At 30.6% G+C, this 11,850-nt stretch overlaps 1 long non-coding RNA gene across 1 annotated transcript; it reads left to right on the forward strand.

Moving 5' to 3' along the window:
* Window positions 1-1,701: 1,701 nt before the first annotated feature.
* On the forward strand, window positions 1,702-10,845 carry LOC127735217 (uncharacterized). Its single transcript, XR_007998197.1, has 4 exons — window positions 1,702-4,518; window positions 5,658-5,727; window positions 6,333-6,392; window positions 7,910-10,845. It is a non-coding gene; the product is annotated as an uncharacterized LOC127735217 (long non-coding RNA).
* Window positions 10,846-11,850: the final 1,005 nt, after the last annotated feature.

Raw genomic sequence — 11,850 nt, forward strand, 5'->3', positions numbered from 1 at the left:
GCTCTGTTATTGAAAAAAAGTAAGCAGAGCTCTAGATAATAGATATGTTGGGTGGGAGAAATCATGGGTCACTAAAAATGATTTGGTGAAATTTTTCAAAAAGGTTATTAGTTGAAAGTGCATCTGATATTTTTTATATGTATAACTTTATGTCTAAAACAAATGGACACAAAATAGATTGATAATAAAATGAGGACAGCCACCTTGGGAGCCAGGAGAGCAGCTCCATGGAAGATGGTTAAATAAATCTTCAACAAAGTCTGAGGCTATACTAAGAAAATAATATGGCAAGTTTATTAAAGCCACACAATTTGTTTACATTCTCTAGAACGTTTGATAAAAAGTGCATGTTTTAAAAGACCACAAACAGCATACTTCTCATTTTCTGCATGCAAATATTCTAAGATACCAGGTTACAAAAACAAGATGTTCTATTAAAATAGCAATAGTAAATCTCGAGAAAGGAATAAAACTTCAAGGGAGACTAGTATAATTAACAGCAAGATTTTTTTTAATTTTCAATGGGAGACAACTCTGTAAAATATGGAGATTTTTGTTTAGTTGAAATTCAAATCATAAATCTGACTTATTTTTTTGTTTTTTCATCTCATATTAACAAACTGGTGTTGATAGCAAATTTTAGGTTGACAGAGAAATGAATTTGTCAATAATATATAATGTGTCAATTTTAATTTCTTTTCAGGTTCTTTCTGCAACATATGTTTTCATGGTGTGGGAATAAGACTTGATGGTCTAATACAGCTAATATGTAGGTGGGTACCAGTATGCTATTCCTGTCTTGAAGAAAAAAATTACAAATGTATTATCAAAAATATTTGTAAAAAGCATGTCCTCTAGGCTTGAAGGTTTATGATAGTTTGGTCAGAAGTCTACTCTTTTCTTTTATCAGTACCATTATATAAGTAATAATAAGGATCTGAATTGATTACGTTAAAATTTGTTGGTTTGTTGGAATGCTGTCTAATCTTTGAATGACTAAGCATTTTATACTTCAGGTTAGCAGCACAGCTTGTCTGTAAGGATTGAGGCTGTGAATGGTCATTGAAGCTGACTTTTTATGGTAAGAACCAATACAAAGATTTATGAACTATTCATCTAAGAGCATATAAATGCCCCTAAATTTTATTTATGCACAAATGTTGATCTAATACTTTATTGTTTCTCCAAGTTATAATTGTATATATAATCTGGAAGGTGGTAGCAAGATAAATAAGGAAAGTAAAAAATTATAATTTCTGAAATCTTATTTTCTCTATATTTTTTTTATTTATAGATGTCCCTAAAAAATAAAAATAAGGAGATGTGGTATGATTGCCAATGAGTCAACTATCAACCAGAGACCAAACAATGTGGATAGGTCACTGTACATCCTTCCAACAATGAACAAAACCTGTACTGTATAGTAAGCTATAAAAGGCCCCAACAGGACAAAATGTGAAACAATTCAAACGAGAAAACCTTTTGCTTGATAGGATGAAACATTGAATCCAAAACAAATATGACCGACAGCATCCAATAACTTGTATTTTCATCTTTATTTGCCAATAAAATCTGGGATTTTAAAAATATACTTCAACAAATCACTTTGATAATTCTTTTGTATTAAATATTGTTTTTATTCTTGTATACTTTTGACATCTATGTTTAAGAATGTACATTTCTTTTTCAGGTAAATTTTACTGTGGCAGCATTAAATGATTGTGTGATATGACTGTAACATTAAAGAATGTTATTCAGACGATTTTTGTGTATGTTTGAGAAATTTTTATTAACTTTTGCCAAAAAAAAAGGTGTAAAGATTCTCCATTTTCAACAAGATTGGAAGTAATAAGTTAACTTGTAGCTGAAATTTTATTTTTTATGCCCCATTTATGGGCATTATGTTTTTCGGTCTGTACATCCATTCTTTCGTTCGTCTGTCCATCCGCCTGTCCCGCTTCAGGTTAAAGTTTTTGGGCAAGGTAGTTTTTGATGAAGTTGAAGTCCAATCAACTTGAAACTTAGTACACATGTTCCCTATGATATGATCTTTCTCATTTTAATGCTAAAATTAGAGTTTTGACCCTAATTTCACGGTCCACTGAACATAGAAAATGATAGTGCGAGTGGGGCATCCGTGTACTATGGACACATTCTTGTTTTTAATCTTTTTTCCATCTAAGCCCCATGGCAATACTCTAATAGCTCTACTGGTGTCCATTATTGTCTTGACATTTCTTTTGTCTTGCAGAGCTTCTTTGACCAAATACTTTTATAAATATTTTTATGGTCACATTCTAGTAGTACATACTGATAACAAAGGGTCATTTACTTTAATTAAAGACCAGCATGCATGTACTTTAAATTGCTCAATTGTACCCCAAGGGTGACTGGGGAATAGAAATGTGCTCACCTGGTCATCTGACCAGCAGGACAACCCTTGCCAATCTTTTTTCCATCTAAGTACCATTGCAATACTCATAGCTCTACTCATGTCCATTATTGTCTTGCAGAGCTTCTTTGACCAAATACTGTTATAAATATTGTTATGGTTACTTTCTAGTAGTACACACTGATAACAAAGGGTCATTTACTTAAATTAAAGACCAGCATACATCTACTTTAAATTGCTCAATTGTACCCCAAGGGTGACTGGGGAATAAAAATATGGTCACCTGGTCATCTGACCAGCAGTAAAACCCTATTCTCAGGCTGGCCTGTGCAGGATGTACAAGTATGCAGCCAAGTCCGATCAGAATGGGGACATTAAATCTGATGCCTCCTGTTAATATATTTGAAAATCAGGACATTATGGAAGTATTGGCATATCTAGTTTACAAGCAGAAAATCAGCACTGTGAAATTTTGGTTTCTGAACTTTGTTTTGGTTGAGTGCATATGAATATTTATAGAAACTGAATTGTGTCAATCCTAGAGAATCAGATAATCCCTTCAGGGATTTTGGGACCAGAGAGATTTTTCCGTTTGGCCGCCAACACAATCAGAAAAATCTGCCTGGGTTTCTGAATCCCCAAAGAGATAATCTGGTTTTCTAGGGTTGACAAAATTCAGCTTCTATAAGCGTTCATATGCACTTATAGAAAATTGGGTACCTGTTAATCATAACGCCAGATATCGTTCAACAGAATTAGTGTTCTAACTAATCTTTTTTTTTGGAAGAATGTGAAAATGATCAGCAGGCTGAGGCTTATATTTAACAAAATTTTCAGAAAATTGGTCTACCCAAATTGGAGTAATTGTCCAGAAATGTAAATCATTCGAAAATTTGAGGTTTTAGTTATCTTGAATACTTTCACAGTGGAGTTTTAAACAGTAAAAATGAACTAAACAATAAGATCTACAAAAAGTCAACTTGGCAGAAATTGTCAAACGACCCTTTGTAGGAGTTGTTGATTTTAAATGATGATTTTTACCCTTTTTGCATTTTTATTTAGGAAATAGTCAATGGAGAGAACATTTCAATAGTAAAGATGTTCAACTAAATATGACCTACGAATAAGTCAATAAATATGGATGAATCGTCAATTAACCCCTAATAGGAATCATTGCCCTTGAAGAACTATTTTTTCTTTTTTGATTTTGTTTGAAGAAGATAGAGAGAAAATGTTAAAGCAAAAGTGTACAGCTAAATAAGATCTAAAAATGAGTCAATTTGAGTGAAATTGTTAATCGATTGCATGTCTATACTTTCATCATAGATACCAGGGTTAAAAATTTAAGTTTACAATTTAATTTGAAGATCCACTTTATATATATTAGTAGTGGTATGTGTCTAGTCAGTACACTTCCAGTAGGTTAAGAATGGAGAATCTTAAAAAAAAAAAAAAAAAGAAAGAAAGAAAATTAGGAAAAATAAGAGATAAACAAATGTTGTTTTACTGAAATTATTTTTTTGGGGAAACATATCTCTTTTCCAACTTTTATGTCTTTTATGTTGAGTTTGTAACGAGGAATAAAAATTTGTAAGAATATTTTACAAGATGCATATTTGAAGAATATCTTGGTGAAAATAGATTGATTGAGTATTGGTGTTTAACACCACTTTAAGCGCGATTGGCCACCATGGTCAGAAGAAAATTTTCTCATTTTCATGAAATCTTGAGTACTATTTATGGTATTGAAATGTATTGAATTTTGTTATCAAATTATTTTTTAATTTTAATTATGCTATATTTTGTATAAATATCAGATGTATACTAACTTAAATTAACTATTATTTGGAGCTCTGTAAATAAAAAATGTAAACAGAAGTCTTGATAATAGATCTGTAGGGTGGGAGAAATCATGGGTCACTAAGGGGATTTGGTAAAAAAGCTATTATTGAAAAGTGCATCTGATATTTTTTTAATGTATAACTGTATTTAGAAAAACAAATGGACAAAAAAATAAATTGTCAATAAGATGAGGACGGCCACCTTGGCAGCCAGGAGAACAACTCAAAGGAAGATGGTCAATTAAATCTTAACCAAGTCTGAGGCTTTACCAAGAAAAATATGTGGTAAGTTCAAATATTTCACAAAATTTATGGTAATAATATGATTATAAACATTTCAAATATTTTCTTTAAGTGTTTTTTCTATCTGTGTTTGATTCTGAGAATATTGTTTTTTCGATCCGTGTTTTGATTTTGAGAATATCTACATTACCTAACATATTTTTGTTTTGAAACATAATCATGATCATTTGTATTAAGGTAGATAGGGTGTCTTCCTCCATCTTGGATTTTGAAATACAAGAAAATCGGTCTAGATCTTTAATAAAAGGTGCAAATTTTGAGAGTATTAGGTAATTCATGTGTAAGAATTTTCATTTTAATTGAGAAAATGACATATTTTATAATATTTATGGTTGTATTTTACAGAAAAACAGAATACTTTTGTTTGATTCTATTTTTTCCAACTTTGCCACATAAGGGGAGGCAACTCAAATGTAAGGGCAGATAATTCAGATAAAGTTACTTTTACAATAGAATGTGTTAGGAATTTACCTATTTTATTATGTAGCAAGAAAACGGGTCCCGTGACCCCATTTTTTCTTTTTCTTATCTGAAAGCATACTATTAGAGCTATCTTCTCATATTTTATCTCAAAATTCTATGGTATAGTTTTCGTTTTATGGCAGAAAATTGGGTTTTCCATGCATAATCTATACAAAATCTGTCAATTTTGCACAACCTGTAGCGTGAAAATAAGGCCCGTAACCCATTCTTTTTATTATTTTTTTTTAAAAAGCATGATATAAACTACATTTTGGCAAATTATTAAAAAATTCTATGGATTATAATTTAGATACCCCATCTACCTTAAGGTACTTGTATTTATTTGTTTTCTACCTTTGGTATCAAGTTTACATATTGAAGATGATAATGCTGGGGATTTATTTGTTTTCATGGATACCAATTTTCGTGGATTGCAGAAAAATTGTATTTTCATGGATATTTGATTTCATGATTTTGTCTGATTCTGCATACAAGCCTGTAGAAATTTTGTACTTTGTTGAACATTTGAATTCTTGGTTCACCTTAACAGCCGAAAAGAACGAAAAATTGTATCCCACAAATAATGAATCCACAGTAGACAACAATTTTGTAAAAAACACAGCAAAACAAGTATAATTTCTTACTTATTTTTATTTTAGGTTGTTGCAATGACAATATTTTCATGGTGTTGGGAGTAAGATTTGGATATCGGATACTGTTAACATGTTGGTAGGTATTGAAGCTTTTTATTATGCCCCGGCTGATAGGCGAAGGGATCATTAAGTGTTACCCTTGACTGTCCGTCCCATTTTCATTTCTGCACTCTTAATTTTGTCTCATCTTGATTTAATGAAACTCGTACACAATGCTAAGAACCAAAACTCGCTGAATGATTTCGAATTTGGGCAGTGAGTCACCGTTCTAAAGTTAAGCCTATTTATAACTTGAAAATTGCATATTTTTTCCTGTCCGCATGAGCAGTGACATCAAATGCTCTTGAAAAGTATTTCATGTATTATAAGTTGGCTTGAATTCGTGTTCACTTATTTTATTTTGGATTAATTTTGTAGTATTTGACATCAAAAAATTTCTTAAAATATTTGACATTATAAAAGTTCAAAAGTACCAAAAAATTAATTATACAATACATGTATGATGAAATACAAGTTGATTTTTTTATTGCAAATTTTAAATCAGAGTTTATGATTTAGAATCCCAAATATTATTTTTAGGACATTTTTTTGTTATCCAAATTCTATTTTAAATTTATTACGATGATATAGAGATTTTTTTGGAAAAATTTAGAATAACTGACTAACTTTGTTTTTTTCCAGGTTAGCATCACAAGTTTCTGTAGGGTTACTTGCTGGGATAGTAATTAGAGATGTTTTAAGGTGAGAATTAATTCATCAACATATGCAACTTAAATTTGTTTATGTTATGTTTTGCCCCTTAATATTTATATAAAATTGAGAATGGAAATGGGGAATGAGTCAAAGAGACAACAACCCGACCATAGAGCAGACAACAGCCGAAGGCCACCAATGGGTCTTCAATGCAGCGAGAAACTCCCGCACCCGGAGGCGTCCTTCAGCTTGCCCCTAAACAAATACGTATACTAGTTCAGTGATAATGGATGTCATACTAAACTCCAAATTATACACAGGAAACTAAAATTAAAAATGATACAAGACTAACAAAGGCCAGAGGCTCCTGAATTGGGACAGGCGCAAAAATGAATAGATTCCATATAAAATGTTTTACCTTACTTTAGAAGTGAATCTGTATTCAATGATATTGTCTTGCTTGTCATTTCCTATAATCAGGTCCTGAATAAGAGAAATGAAGGGGAGATAATCTTACATTTTAATGTTAGGATAAAACCAGTGCTGTCATAAAAAAGATGTATGATAACTTCCTTTTATTCAGTCTTGAATTTTTTCCTTATTCCAATATTTATTGCGAAAAAAAATATTAGAGCAAGAGTCAATTAAACAACAATCAAACAAAATTATAGATGTATGAAGATTATAGAATAACTAATCAAAGAATTCAAATAGAGAAAAATATTCAACGAGTGACCGAACAACACATTAATTCACGAATGCGCATAGCGCATGAGTTAATTATCAGTGTTGTTCGGTCACGAGTTGAATATTTTTCGATATTTGAATTCTTTGATTAGTTATTCTTTTTATTACATTGGCACAGGGCTTTTTTTAATGAAATTAATGTAGAAAATGTAAGGAACTATATCTTTTTTCTACGCATTCACAATTTGTCTTGGTCCGACGTTATCGACATCTTGACAACGCATATTGTTGTATGACGTCAGAGAGTGAAATAACTACGTTTATTTCACATGTGAAATTATCGGTTTTTATTTGACTGGGAAATCAATGTAATTCATTGCTACCAATGTAATAAGGTAGTTCATTTTGTTTGCAGCTTCACATTTGTTCTATATTTCAAATGATTGTTCAGGTATTTTGAATTGGTCATAGTAGAGTCCAGAAAATTTAAATTAAGATTTTTAATTTTTATTCTAGCTGTACATTATCAGTACTGTGGATTCATTATTATTATTCATTGGATACCAATTTTTGTGGATTTGGTTAAATTTTAACCATGATTTTAAATATTCAACGAAAGTACAGATTTTATATAAGTTGGTATGCAGACTTGTACAAAACCATGAAATCAAATTGCAATATAATCTTCCTTCAATCGACCAATATTGGTACCCACGAAAATAATTGAATCGACAGTATCATATATTTTGGAGTAATCAATAAATTTACTTATCTGTTTATTTAATTGAAAATTGCCACTCAAATTTTTATTATACACTTTTAATATTATTTTAATATTAAGAATTAACAATTGAAATCTAACTTTATTTCTTTTTCAGTTGAAAGTGTTACTGTTGCTGCCTTGTATGGTTAAATCCTCAGACAATAATCCTGCAAACCATTGGATGAACTGTTGCTTTCAATTTTGATAGAATCCATAGACAGTAGTCCTGTAAGCAGAAAAATGAATTAACAAATTTTGATTTTTTATTGCTGTATTGAGTTATCCAAATTATAAGTATTTTTTTCACTGTTTTTACTTGCATTCATTTATTGTATTGTGATTGATGAAAAATAAAACTGTGAAATTATTTTTATTTGAGGGGTCTTAACAGTATGCCATATGATTTCACAAAATACCCATAAGACTCATCAGTTTACATATATGTTTTAAGTTATGTACGTGTAAGTCTTACAAGTGCTTTGTGAAATGAATTTTGCAGGTTAGAAACCAATAAATGTAGGACTTTGATGGCCAAACACTAAAGGGAATATATATAAAAAGATCCCCTGTTTTTTTATTCAACTGGAACTGGAATAAAAATGTTTGGTTAGGTTGTTGGGTTTGACTCCACTTTCAGTACATCTATCCAACTAAATGGCTGTCAGTTTTATTTATTGGTTTTGTTTATATATTATAAATGCATTATTCAGCATCTGAGGCCACTCAAATGAAAATAATTACACAATTTTTTGCAGCTTTGTTTTATTATTTCATTTTTATGTGATTGATTTTTATGTTTTTTCTCATTCATTATTATTTATATTTTAAGGACATATTTTAAGGTTTGCTTTTTGAAGATTGTACTCAACTTTTAAAGATCCACTTTTTTACCCTACCCAAGATTAATTGGATGGAAAGATAACTGTTTAATGTCCAGTTACAAATTAAATGCATATTCAGGATGAGAACATGAAAATGTGATATGGATATAGACCCTGCTTTGTACTAGACCAGCATGCTGAGCTGTATTTTTTAATGTACTAGTTCATAATGTAACAAACAGACAACACAGTGGCGGATCCAGAACTTTTTATTAGGGGGGGCCCACTGACTGCCATAAGAAGGGGGCCCGCTACAGTTATGCTTCTGTGATTCCCTTTATAATCAACCAAAATTTGGAATGTGTTCATTAAAACTTTCAGATTATCTACTGTAACTGATGGCAGTGTGTATTTCATTTTTATTATAATAAAATGTTGGGGTTCCCAATAGAAATGAATGGACCTTCTAAATATTTTGATTAACTTGGAAAGGAAGCATCTCTTACAACAATTTGATCATGTGAAGGATAGGTTGGTTTGAATAATTTTTATAGTGTTTTTAATCTTGTTTTTAATAGTTGGATCTCATTATGACAAAATTTTCATAACATTAACACAAATTCAAAATAAATTCTGCTTTAAAATACTAATATATCACCCCTGTAGCTTTTTTGTATACTTTTCAAAGCTTTGCTATAACAAGATTTGTGTTTTATCTGGTTTTATATGATTTTAGTGGTTTTTATGTGATTTTATTTGTTTTTATTGTCAAGTCTTGTTATATCAAGCCTTAATATGAGTTTGTGGGGGAAATTGATAGATTTTGCATATACATGCAGTACAAAATATTTATTTACGTAATGAGATCCGACATTTTTATGCTTTTAGCTCTTTCTTAAAGGATTGAATAGAAAATGAATGAATTAAACTTGATGTAGCCGTTGAAGATTGACCAAATTGCAAGATTTATGGATGCAAGTTCAGAATCTGCTCTTACAAAATATATGATCATATCAGCTGAACCATCCTATCCTTCAATATGAGTAATAAGATGTAAGAAATGTTTAAATCCATTCTTCAATAAGAGAACCTTAAGAAATTTATAATGATACACAATGTCAACACACACACTGAAGATTATTTGAAAGTTTAGGAAAGGTCCATATAATCCTTTAATTGTGGATTAAATTTGAAGATGGATGAGTAAACAGATGATACACTGATACATATTCTAATGGATAAATAATGAAATTATAACTGTACTAGTTATCTCCCTTCCAAGGAAAAAAGTACTTGTCCTTGGAAAAAATATATATACTACTTATATATAAAAAAAATAATTTGCATAGAAAAGAAACTTTATATAATAAACCTGCTTGGGGTTAATAATGAGGAATTAAATGCAGTTAACTATTTCTTTGGTGATGTAATAATTTTTGCACAGGTTAAGATATTTAGTTTATTTTAATTACCAAGTGAATATGTTGAGTACACCTCATAAATGAATTTGATTCGTGTATTTTAAAACCTTTTTTATTGTAGTTTTTACCATAGTTTTCATTTTGTATAAGAATTGTAATGTTTTTGAATGTCCTTTTTAAAAGTTGAGACAAACTGATGATTCTTTTTTTTTTATGGAGTTCTATCCTTTTTTTATAAGTTTAGTAAGCAGTGGAAAGCCTCAAGTTGATAATTAAACAAAGAAACGTTACTTTGATTGGAACTAATGATATCAAAATTTGGTACATGTATCTTAAAACCAATCCTTTTCCAGTCTGAGAACTGGTATCCATGAAATTAGAAAGAATCCTCAGTAATGTTCGATATTTTGTATAATTGTTATGTCTTCCTGATGATACCTTACCCATGATGCAGTTAATTTTCATCCTTTTAGTTGTGAAGTTGATGTACAACCGTTGCCAAAAGCTTAATTATTACTAGTTACTGTAAATTAAGAAATTATTGCGAGGTTTTTATTAATTCAAATAATGCGACTTGATGATGATCGCAATAATAAGAACTCGCATTCTGATATCTGATATGTATATATGTAGGCAGATTTTACTGAAATTGCAATGATTAATCTAACATTTTTGTCCATTCTTCAAAAATCGCAATAAAAAATGCACACAATAATTTCTGAACTTACAGTATATCTATTTCTTTGATATTTATACACACTTGATGAAGCAGATTGTGTCTTGTTTCTTTTGGGTATTGTGTATCATGATGCATGATAATAGTATAACTAATTGATAAATAAAATTTATTTGAGAAAACCCATCTTATATTTTATGTGAGTCTGAATTGCTAACGAAGGGGGAAGAGGTTTCTGTAGTATAGGGTATGAGGCAGATGATTTATATTCCCATTACTTGGTGTCTTATCATATCAATAATTAAATTTTTAGAAATGTTCTTTGCTGGTTTGAACAAAACTTGCAACAAATGATGATTTAAGCCCGGTTTTCACAACCAAAGTTAACTTGGTCAAAGCTTTCCTTGGTCCAAGTCATCTGTCATCAGTATCAAAGTTTTTATGGCCCTGCCACAAAGTGGTCGGGGACATATAGTTTTACCCTTATCCTTCATTCCGTCATTCCATCATTTCGTCATTCTGTCATTCCTCAACAAACATGCAGTTATGCAGATTTTTTTTCTAAACTCCTTCATATATTGAGCTGATTTTAAGTATGTGAATCTACTATGATGAGTTACAGATTTAGTATATGTTTGGTTCTGCTCAGCTGATTTGTGCCGAAATTACAGGCTTTGGTCTAAAATAACTGTTATATAGCCTTTTATTTTCAAATTTTCACTCCCAAGAAGTGCTCCAAGCTATTTTTGCGAGCGGGGCCATTTGTGTTGTTCTGACACATCTAGTTTTTCAAAACCTTGGTCAGGTAAACTTGGTCTAAGTCATCTGTTGTCACTATCAAAGTTTTTAATCAAAAACTTGATAAAAAAAAAAAAAAACTACTGTGATTTGATTTGATTATTCCCGTCTCAAGTTCATCCAAGTGTAAAGAAAAACTAGGATGAGATTTCATTCCATCCAAGTCCGTCAAAGCTTTAGATCAAAGTTTTCTTTGATGGTTGTTACCATCAAAAAAAGTCCATCAAATACTTTGACCGAGAAAACTTGTTCAAGAAAACTTCGATAGTGACAATGGGCCTAAAATTAGGCATCACCTTACAGAATTTTTCATTGGATTTGATCATTAGCAGATTAGCTG

This window comes from Mytilus californianus, unplaced genomic scaffold (assembly GCF_021869535.1).
Source record: "Mytilus californianus isolate M0D057914Y unplaced genomic scaffold, xbMytCali1.0.p SCAF_3, whole genome shotgun sequence".
In the NCBI taxonomy this organism is placed as follows: Eukaryota; Metazoa; Mollusca; class Bivalvia; order Mytilida; family Mytilidae; genus Mytilus; species Mytilus californianus.